The following is a 10,927-nucleotide window of genomic DNA, read 5'->3' on the forward strand; positions in this document are numbered from 1 at the left end:
AAGACCGCGTCCACTTAAGGACGAGTGAGTGTCTCTAGGAGCTGGAAGTCAAGCCAAGCTGGGACCGCTCTTATTCCGGCATCCGTGTGGTGTCTCTGTTCGCTAGTAGCAGAAGAACCGCTTACAAGCAACCTGCCTCTCGTTTTGCATCTCCTCGCTCTGCCATGAATGTTTAGAACAGGGACAGGTTGTAGGCACACTCTCTCTCTTTTTCCCCTTCTAGGTGGACCAGAACTTCGACAACCGTCAACTAGACATGTTTAGCCTAGGGACAGCTTGTAGGTACATGCTTTGCAGCTTGCCTTGAGCTAATGCCCTCACTGAGGTGTGTTTGCTGCCAGCAGAGCCACAGCACCACTTTGTACAGTTGGTTCAAGGCAACCTCGCTCTTGTTTTGTGTCTCCTGACTCTGCCAAGAATGTTATTTTTTAACATATCTTTATTGCCAGTTTACAACATACATTCCAATCATATATTCATAGCACTCAGCTTTTAAATGGATTAAAGATTTTCTCACCAGTCTGCCTTTTCAGGTCTTTTCCCCATCGTCTAGCTCTAAGACCCATGCGTCTCTGTATGGGGTACCACAGAGCTCGATCCTTAGCCCAGTGCTATTTAATCTCTATGTTAACCCGCTAGCTACAATTGCCGAAGAAGCTGGGTTGTCTATCTTTTCTTATGCGGATAACACCCAGCTAATCTTCTCCTTATCCTCCGACGAGCTATCTAGAGTGAGAGTACAAAAAGACAAGGTGGAGCTGCAGGAGAGGTGAATTGGAGGTACAAGCAAATATGGCGTGTGCTAAAAGAGACTGGTTTGAAAGTTGAGTTACAAGTGGAAATTAGGTCGTGAAGGGAGACGTGTTTGAACAAGATCGCCTGACAGAGTGGGATCTAGTGGAGTAGAGAGTCAATCATGATTCTGTGCTTTGAGTTAGTGCACTCAGCTTCACCTGACCTAAATAAACACGATCCTGGCACAAGTACTTTTTGAGCTCTGTTCTGCAACCCTCAGAAGATATGGAAAACCTGAAGCAATTGTGAAAAGATTTTTTGGTGACGTGTTGTGTTAGGGATGCTTGATAGGTATTTTTGGGGACACTATAGCTACCTTTGCTTGATTCTTATCTGGATATGGCTGACAATGCTTTCAACTCGGCTTCGCATGCCATGGGTAAGGGTGGCATTGAATTGACATAGGGATTGTGTTGTACAACTGCATCGCCCTACCTTCACAGAGCAAGACTATTCCTGTCTCAGCCTCTGAAGGCTGTCGCAGGTGATAAGGCCACCTGTGAACTCTTATGTACCTGAAGCAAACTACTATACCAATCGGTCCAGGGTGATGTTCAATCTGTCTGTGGACGTTTTTAGTGGGAATTGTGACATGTTGCCTGGTGTGGGTGCTTTTTGACACCTGGAGGGAGTTGCATACCTGACTGCTATATTGGATGATATTAAGCAAATTAGAGGGGGGTGAATAACCTGTCTAAAACCTGGGCATTTAACAATATTGCAAAGAAAGGGTTCTCTGTAGGGATAAATCAAGCAATTCATTTGTCAACAATATTCAACTTGTGGGTATGTCTAAAGCAGTGGGATCTATGGGTGTCTGTTCACATTGGTGTTTGATTGTAGGCATAAGTGAATGGCCCAATGAAAAGGTGTCATCCTCAATCATGGGAAAGTCCTAGAAAAAATAAAGATGCCTTTAAGTTCTGTGTTTAACTTGTCACCTCTGCAAGTGCTTCAAAGACAGAGGTCAAATGTCTGGCTATCTCTTCTGACAAATTGCTGCAGAATTGGTGTTTATATTTCTTTCTCTGACTGCAAAGTGAAAGGAGTTTTCAAAGTGAATTATGTGAAAAAGTGTAGGAAGCTGGCTCCGTATGTGATATTGCCACTAGGTGATAACATGCAGAGAGTCCAAGGGGTCTCCAAGTGTACAGGGCTCAATGTTGAACCCAAAATGTTCTATTAGTGGTAGTGTTAGCAAGCAGCATTAGGCCTAACACAGAGGACTGTAAAACATGTATTGCACAACCGTGATCAATAAAGGACATATGACTCAAAAAGGAGATCCACAACAATTTTAGAAAATATACTTTGTTTGTATTTTATTTTAAGAGTAAGATCTTCACAATCAGGTAAGTATGTTTATGAATAAAAATACTTTTCACTTTCATAAGTTGACAGAATATTTTCAGAACAGTTCAATATCCTATGGTGAAAACAATATAGCAGTAAAACAGGTAAGTACCACATTTGCAGTTTCAGTCTTTGGGACCAAAGGCACAGGGTAAGGAGAGTACCAAAACTGCACCACCAGTGGCACAGGGGCGGCTGGGTTCAGAGGTCAAAGTTGGAGGTTGGTCCAATGCTTTCCAATGGAGACTGGGAGTGCCTAGAGCCACACTGCTTGCAGATAAGTAGACCAGTTGCTGGTGCCAAGCTTTGGGGGTTAGCTCAAGCACGGCGGACTTCAAAGTAGAACCAAACATACACCACCAGGGGCATAGGGGTTGCCAAGTGCAGGGTGCCAATTAAACGCCAGGCACCCAATGCTTCTCAATGGAGTTTCTTCTTTTGACAAACAGTTTACAGGTGTGGTACTGGAGGTTGCAGGCGAGAGACCAATGATAGCAGAGGTAAGTAGAGGTGTAGGGGGTCATAGGGGCAGGAAGGATCCAGCCGTAATGCATTAATGACATTGAAAGACTTAGAAAAGTGTAATTAGAGGTCAAAGGTCAACAGACATGATCCCCCGACACCAATTAAACCAATGAAAACGCAAGTATTTATCAAGACAATTACAATAATGCAACACTAGTAACAAATGATCCAAGGGTAATGCAATAACGACCTTGATACACCTAAACAAGTATAAATAGAGGTCAAAGGTCAAAAAGCATAACCTCCTCCAACACAGTAACTAAGGAGGATGTAGGTACTCATAATTACAATTCCAATAATGCCTCACTTGTAATAAATGATCTAACAGTAATGGATTAGTGACCATAAAACACTTAGAACAGTGGAAATAGAGGTCAAAGGTCAAATTACATGACCCCCTCCCACCAATTTAATGAACAAAAATGTAAGTACTTATCATTACAATTCAAACACAGCAACACTTGTAAACAATGGTCTCACCATAATGGAATAAACACCTTAAAACACCTACAATGATGGCAAATAGAGGTCAAAGGTCAAATATTATGACCTCTACAATAATTTGAAGAAGGAAAAAAATAGTACTTTGCATGTTGAGTCCAATAATGCCCCACTTGTTGAAATTGATCCAAGGGTAACAGAATAAAGAGAAAAAAGGTTAAAAAAATGTGTATTTAGGGGTCAAAGGTCACGTTTTTTTCACCTCTTATAAAATTTGACTAGTTGACCTGTGAGACCAGACAATGACCTTTCCGAAGATACCTCACTTTGCAAAAACAATTTCACTGTTACAAAGATATATCCTTTGTACACTTCCAGGACCTACCATTTAGGGTCAAAGGTCAAGGACTGTGACCTTCAGGAGTTATATGCATGAAATCATATGCCAACTATTCACAAAATATGCATCACTAGTGTGCATAAAAGTCAGAAAATACATTTTGAGGTGTTGAACATGTGTCCAATAACAAGACTAAGATCATTATATGAAAAACATCAACAGACGAAACAACATGTCGGCCATTTTGTAGCATGTAAAGTGCTGTGAAAGACAGCAAAAATATGTATTTTCATATATTTACTAACAGTAGTCTCTGAAACATCCATTTTACTTCTGTGAACCAATTCTGCTAGGCTTATATAAGTTTAGATTCTGCACAACAATAGAAAAACATGAAAAATGTATGTGCCTTATATCTATGTCATTGTATGACAAAGAGCCATAAAAAACACAAAAACAAAATTAAAATCAAAATCTGTCCTATTACCAGGTGAGCAAACAGACTAATAAATATTTCTGCGTATCTGCTTTTGGAAAACACTATTTTTGTTATTACCCTACCAACGCGGTCATTTACTCTTATCAGTTTCACAGTCACCTGGCGGCCATCTTGAATTGTGTCATGTGACTTCAGGGTGTTTTATAAATGTAAGTTTTATATATAAAATAATAGCACAAGAAGTACTGAAACCAAAAATATATAGTTTCCCAACATTATAATCATAATTACAAAAACTACAGCATGTTGAAGCAAAGCACTCCAAAAAGTCATTAAATGGCTTGGCACTGAAGGATTTTCAATGGGCACTAATAGGGTTAAATAAGTCCTTGTAAATAGTTGTTCTTATTTTTGATACTGGGTAGATGTTGCTATATATATATATATATAGGAATTAACTCGAAGGTTTACTAGACCAGAAGTCTTGACTGCAATCTTTCTGAATATTCCAATGTAAAGTCTAGGAGTACTTGCAGAAAGAATGAAGCATTACAGTCCTTTATATTCTTGAATAACTCCAACTCAGAATCTTCTTACTTTTCTCTCCTTATTTCTAATGAAATTACTAATTTCTACTCACTCAAGGTCTTGACTAAATACGCCTATTTCAAAGTTCGCTCGACTCTCATGTAGATTTCTTAGAAGTTTTCTCACAGAAATAGACGCTAGTCATGGAATACCTTAAGCTGAAGATGGAACACTAGTCTCTGGAGTTGCTTACTCGACGGTCAAGAGAATGCTCAATAGCGAAGAAATGACGCTAATCTTCTGACAGGAACCTCGCTACTGAACGCTGCTGGGTTGAGACACTACCATCTCCTCAGGTGAATCAGTTGAAGTGCAATGAACGCTGGATACGCACGCACTCTTCAGATTGTTTATCGCTTGAAGACTAGACCGCATTTCTTTGTTTAAGCGGCGGGCGGCCATCTTGGAATTCTCACTTTGCCGATTCTACCACTGTTTGATTAGCACTCGAGTTAGCAGTCTGCTGCATAGGTATGATCTTTTCCATTGTGGATATTTTTTATATCTAGAATACCTGGCATTCTTTTCTCTGTATTTTAAACTAGTAGCTGAACAGGAAATTGGACTCTTGACACATACCGAATTACCTGATTAGTGTATACGCATTGACTTATTTTTGCAGAACGGCATATCTAGTGGTTGTATTACGCATTGCATTATTTGATCTTGCAAAGTGCCTGATTGTTGCATTACGCATTGCATTCTTTTCATTGCAGAGTGTCTTATTGCTACGTTACGCATTACAGTATTGTTACATTGCAAAAGTATCTGATTCTAGAATTACGACTGTATGATATGATTTTAGGAGTACAGGAGAATGTTTAGAAGTGCTCACTGAGATCGCCAGAACTTACAAGGGCTGGCTGGCCTAACAGCCGATCAGGAGAAATATTACACTACCTCATATGTTGGTTTTATATTGTGTGGTCTTATCGTATATCTTTTTACATACATTTTATACTTGTTTTTACAAAACTCGTGTGGAGTCTATTTGTGGTGTAATCATTGGATTATTGTGAGCGTGGTTGGGAATACTTTACACATTTGCCTTGAAGATAAGCCTGGCTGCTCATGCCGAGCTACCGAGGGGTGAGCGGGGCTATCTAAAAAGGTGACCTTCGATTCCCTGACATTGAAACGCGGGTCCCTACTTGGCCTAAGGTACCTGCTAAGCCAACCAGGGATCCCGGGTCTAACACATACTATAAGTATCGGTGTAGTATACGATAGACCTTTCCACAAGAGACAACTAAAATCTGTATGTAGGTGAGACCTAAAAATCCGTACCGGGCACCCTGCCACCATCCCATACAACCCTCTTTGCATTCCCTCCACCTCTCTGCCACAATTGCACCGCTGCTCACATTAAGAGGAGAGAGCTAGTGCTGCGATGACAACAGATCTGTGAGAGCCACTCATGTTTTCCCTGTTAGGGCTGGTCAGCAGAGACCTGCGGCTGACAAGCAATGTTGCAGTTGGCAGAAGAAGTGAACCACCTGCATTCCTCTGCCGCCCTCTAGTCTTTGATAAGCTAAGAGAGACAAAAGAGGGTGGGTGAGATAACCAACCATCCTTCCACCACCTTGGTCGGGTCCCTAAAGCCCAGAGGGAGGTGAAGGGGCACAGGGAAAGTGATGATGTAGCAGCAGTAGGAAACAGCTTTTTTCCCATTGTTATTTCATCTTAGTGACTAAAGAGATTCATAATCTAGTATTCATGATACTTTCTTTCAAGGAGAGCCATGCACAACAGTTTTATTGCTCTTGGAATTGGGGTTTGTGTGTGAATAATTGATGAACAATTTGCCATGATAATGCTTCTGCAAATTTTAATTTGCACTTTGTTACCACCAGATTTTTGGCTGTACTAATCTGCCATTTATACAATGCGCATAATACAAAATACACGTCAATGGCAGAAAAGCACACTGTTTGGCTCATAACACGTCTGCCATGAAAGCAGCAAACAAAATGCTGGTTCTAGTGCTCCACTGAATTATACAAAGTGCATAGTTTGACATTGGTGGGTGGGGTGAGGAAAGGGTCATGGGTTACAGAGAGATGTCCTACTAATTTGAGGTGGTGATGCCCAAAAGGTGGAGGAGAGTGGAAGATGTATGTAAATGTATATCAAATCTATGAAGGTTCAGTGTCCGCCCGGAAGCGTTTCTTCAAAATGTCCCTGAAGGCCCTGAAATGGAGAGCAAAATAGAGGGCAACAGAACTTCCCTCTTGGTTTTTTTCTGTCTGTCTGTCTCATTCAAATCCCAATGTTATGGGCAAGTGACCATTATTCTTCTATGCTATCTTTTTCATAAAGAAACATTTGTAATTCTAAGTATCAACAGTAATATAAATGGCTAGCATGTAGCATCCACACAGCACATTCACAAAAGTTCTATCAGTGTAAAGGTATCTGAAAAAAGCTATTGACAGCATCAAGAATAAATGGGAGTCTCCAATGGGATAATCAGCCGGAAAATGAGTCCAACATCACTAATGAATCAAACCAACTGCAAGTCATTAATTGTTGTACATCCCTTTACCCGGATGAGAGGGTTTCTCTTCTGCTGTGGATTCCAGTCTGGTGCTGGCCATGAACTTCAGGGAGACACCAATTACACTGCAAACAGTACAATGCATTCCATTACCCCGCATGCTGTTGCAACGCAAAAGGTGTGTAGCGGTGGGTAGAAGGTGTTGGATTTAACTCCAACACCTTCCCTACTGTTGCACACACTGGAGTTGGAATAGTAAATTAAACTATTCCAACTTCCAGCGCCCCCGTCAGAAAGTCGGGGTAAAGTTTTGCGTTGCAATGGCATGCGGGGTACTGGCATGTGTTGTAACGTCACATTTCTTGAACTGCAGCTCCAGAACACAAGAAACCTAGGAGCATATTTACACGGTGACGCCACATTGTAAATATGGGAAATGACGCTTCGCCACTGGAGTGTCAAAAAAAAAGTGACGCTCCTGTGGCGTTAGGGGCTTGTAAATATGCCCCCTAGAGTCATTACAACATTTCACACGTTTAATCAGCTTTTTTCCAAAGGTTTGATTATGCAGCAACAGGAGTGTACTTCTAGTAACCTTTATGTGTACTGTGATAGTATTTTGTTAATGATAACATACATTTATGTAGTTTAAGACAATATTCATTAACCCCAAGTTTTACATTTTGCACTCTTGTGTGCACAGCAATGCATCTAAGGACTGAAAACTACAGTGCTCGAGTGTGTAGATTAATCGCACTTCAGCTACGATACCACCTTTAATGTGTGCAGTAGCACAATTATCTTTTCAGTATCCCAAGAGCGCTCACTGTAATACAGATATGAGCACAGAAGCAAATGAGGGTGATCAGAGTGTGTTAGCAAATAACATGTAGACATTAACAGGAACATTATCAGCGCCCAGATACCCCTATGGGCGACAGTGTGCGCTTTACAAATGCTGTTTGATTGATTGATTGATGATGGTGTATACCATACCACAAGTACTACATGAGTATTGCGCCCCTTTAGATTCAAAAGTCTGAAAGGCATGAGGAAGCCACCCAGCACTCCCCGTATTGCACAGTGAAAGAAAGATAATAGACTCTACCTGAGAGCAGAGTCGGGCAGAATTAATCACAACAAATGATTCCAGCATGTGTGGCTGTTTTGCGCAAATTTTGCTTTTTGAGGAAGCTGCGCAACTTTGTATGTTTTGGTGCACATGCCAGAAACTATTGGAGCATCTTGTTGAAGGTGTTGTCTACTGCCAAGGGCAAGGTGAGTAATGATATATGTTACACTATGCTATGTTATCAGAGTTTGTATTGCACATTATGGACCTATAGTGTTTCACTGGCTGGATACCATTTCCAGGGATTTTTGTGATTTTCATAAGACCAGTTGTGTTTGGCTGTGTGTAGTTATGTTCGCTTATTTGAGACTGGTTTGTCCTGTGTATTTTTCAATAATGATTGAAAATGGTTCAAATTAATATGCAGACTAAAATGTGTCTGCGTCTCTCTGAGAGTTTTGTATGTGTGTGAATACCAAATGGTTTCTTCCTTTAAAAAGTGCATAGCTTGGTGTTGTGTGCAACAAGAGGTCTCTTTGTAGTCTTATGAATTAGAGCATACAGGGGGCTTTATTTACAACAAAATGATGCAGCACAGCGCCTCAACCCATTTTGCTATGCCGAGTGGCGTCATTTTCAAACCACAGGGATGGGCCATGTTTACAACAATATGACACATCCCTGTGCTTTCCCGGGAGTCTTGCGTACTTTAATCTGGGGAACCCTCCATTTTCTTGACTAGTTGCATCCTGTGCTTTCCCCTGCACTGGCGCACAATTTGCTGCCATGCGCCAATGCAGGCACCCTTGCACCATAATTGCAGGGATACCTTCCTGCACAAAAAAAATCATTGATGATGTTTTCCACATTCTGCAGCACGCTTAGAAAGAGGAAAAAACATGGAGAAATAAAGTTTTATCCTCGATGTGCCTCCTTACACCTCCCCTGGGGAGGCGTAGGACTCTGATGCATTCCCAAGTTTACAAAATGTTGTAAATCTGGGAATGCAGCAGAATCCATGGGTGTTGTGTGGGAACACCCACAAGAACACTCATGGCACGGCCCTTTCACGCAAAGTGATGCGTGAAAAGGGGCCGTATTTACTAGGCCATGAAAAGCCATGCCGGGTGGCTTTACGTGGCCTTGTAAATATGGTCTAGCACACAGCGCCGCCAGTATGTCAAAAAAAGTGATGCTTTGGTGGTGCTAGGGGCTTGTAAATAAGCCCCTGATAGTTTTTCTGGACAGGAACGATTTGTATGGATTGTTGGATGAAATTTGCTGGTGGTAGGTTGATAGCAGATGAATGGTAGTTTGATAGCAGATGACTCAACAGCATATCTGGACCATGGTGGATGACTGTCTGTTACTTCACATTACTTTACTTTGTGGTACTTTACACCCTGGTTTATACATTGTATGTATCTTCAATGCTATTTACAAACTCCTATGGAATGTGCCTTAATATTGTATTATTTTACATCCCACGATGTATATTAACTTTGCATTTTTCTAAAAAACTTTTTTTAAATAGATGTGAGTAAATGAAAATAAATTATATTTTAAAGGTAAAAAGGCATGTTTAATGTTTTCTGTCATCATTTAAATTCTGATTCTTTCCCTTAGGTATCAAAGATGGGGACGATTTCCCAGAAAATATATATTCAAAAGAAAATCAGGTAAATTGAATAGAATGTTCAGTCACAAAAACACTCTACACTTTTCACCAATTCTTATACATATTTATGTATAAAAGTATTATAACACATGATAACATATTAAAAAAGGGCATTCACTTATGTAGAGACTTCTGACCAGTGCACTTGTACCCAGCTGTGCTCTGGGAAGACAATACAGCAGTGCCATCTACCTATTAAGAATGACAAAGGCATTTTTATATATTGCAATATATCACATAAACATTTCTTAATTTAAAAAAACTGCAGACATCGAAAACAAAAGCTGCTGAAGAAGTATTCCAAATCTACCACATATTCCAGAAAACAACTAATGTTTATATTGGAGAATTTCATCAAAATAATAAATTGCCAAAATATTTCACAGAAATAACTAGAATAAGTAACTGAATAGTTATTTACCCACAGGACCATTACAAAGGTCTTTAGTAAATATAGATTCTTACAAAAAATTAAACAAAAACAAAGCTTTATTTTAATGGGAGAAAAACTAATCATAAATACAACTCCTAATAATCAAACCTTGTCTACTAGCAGAGAAAATTCTGAATATGAAGAAATAGCAAAATTGCAAGCAAACGTCTCTTGAAGTCCAAACGAGCACAATAGAGGGGAAAAAAAGAAGCACACACATAAGAAAACTTAGTTAAAATGCAGACAACTTGATAGAATCATGAAGAGAAAAAAAAGTTCACATACATAGTTATTATATCATTGTTTCATTGTTTTCTATCTCAGCAGAAAAATGGAAATTATGCTGCCTGCAAAATGTGTCTTTTCTAAGAGTGGTAATTGCGTACCTATCCATACTGGCTATGTTTAGAGCAGGGAAAGGTAAACTGAGCCCTGGCTCACTGGAGGTGTGTCAACTATTTCTCTGGTTCTTGCACGGGCAGAGCAGTCTTGCTGGGAACTTTGTGGCAAGGGCCATAATCACCCTGACTCTGGCTTGCATGTTGTGGTCAGAGAAACAGTTTAAAAAAGCAAAACCATGACTAGGACTTCCAGTGATCCCTCGGGTTCAATGCTAAAATAAACCTCAAAGACCATCCCCTCAGATGTTGCTAGACAAATACCTGCCACCCCTAACCTGAGGTGAATTATTAAGAGAAGAAGACAAGTGAGTAGGCATCTTCCACCCTTACCTAAAACCCTCACTGACACTAACCTTCTTGTATAC

This window comes from Triturus cristatus, chromosome 1_2 (assembly GCF_964204655.1).
Source record: "Triturus cristatus chromosome 1_2, aTriCri1.1, whole genome shotgun sequence".
In the NCBI taxonomy this organism is placed as follows: Eukaryota; Metazoa; Chordata; class Amphibia; order Caudata; family Salamandridae; genus Triturus; species Triturus cristatus.